This window comes from Magnolia sinica, chromosome 17, assembly GCF_029962835.1.
Source record: "Magnolia sinica isolate HGM2019 chromosome 17, MsV1, whole genome shotgun sequence".
In the NCBI taxonomy this organism is placed as follows: Eukaryota; Viridiplantae; Streptophyta; class Magnoliopsida; order Magnoliales; family Magnoliaceae; genus Magnolia; species Magnolia sinica.
Window position 1 is genome coordinate 7659044 of NC_080589.1, and position 980 is coordinate 7660023.

Genomic DNA, 980 nt, shown 5'->3' on the forward strand with positions numbered 1-980 from the left:
CCATTAACAAGTGCCACAATGGAGCCTATGTATCTAGCCATAGCACCATGAACAGCACTCCGAGCAAGGAGTGTGCTACATACGTTAGCTGATTTGATGCATTGCTTGGAATAGCCCGGATCATATATGTCGGATCTGTGAAACATCACATAATTAAATAAGCTCACTTATCATAATTTTTGTTAAATATCCTAGGAGAAAGAAACTAATTTTTTTTGCTACAGACCTATATATTTGAGATTTATCACCATCTTTTGTCTTCTTGAGAAATAATCCTACATATTATAAACAAAAGGCCATCATGATGTATCTGTTTTATCCATCATGATCATTTATTTTTTTCCAAATCAGTTTAGAATATGAGCCAAAAAATGAAATAGATCCAAGCCAAAAATAAATAAATAAAAAGATAGAAAAGAAAGAAAAAGAGGACATGAAAACAACACAAACCAAATGCAGAGTTCTGCATTGGTGCAATGGAAAGAGACTTGGACCTTCAGTGCTATCCATGCCCGCAATTCGATCAAGCATAAAAAATTAATTGTAAGATAAACCTGTACAAAAAACAATAGCATATTGATAAGCATATAGTACATCCAAATCCAGTTTCCATAGAAATTGGCAACCAAATCATAAGAGGGCTTTCATTGAAAGAGAAGATATGAGCAATATATAGAAGTTTTCAGCTGCTAAGGCTAATATCTTTTGGACTTCTCCATATTGTAGCCGCTAATAAGAGCACTATTCTTCAATAAGGGAGTTTCCTCAAAATTTGGACAGAGAGCAAATAGAGTCATTATCATAAATTCATGTTAATGAATCTCGCAAGTTCGGCAGAACTTCCATTACCATATGCAGTTGACATTCAAGACCAAATTAATAACAATAAAGATATATAATAATCATGGTTTTTTTATTTTATTTTATTTTTTAAGAGGGGGGGGGGGGGGGGAATAGAGAAGATTCCCATAAATATTGCC

At 33.6% G+C, this 980-nt stretch overlaps 1 long non-coding RNA gene across 1 annotated transcript; it reads right to left on the bottom strand.

The window, feature by feature from the left end:
* On the bottom strand, positions 1–691 carry LOC131231824 (uncharacterized). Its single transcript, XR_009164536.1, has 3 exons — positions 495–691; positions 227–275; positions 1–135 (listed from the first exon to the last, which is right to left on the bottom strand). It is a non-coding gene; the product is annotated as an uncharacterized LOC131231824 (long non-coding RNA).
* Between the last annotated feature and the right edge of the window lie 289 nt (positions 692–980).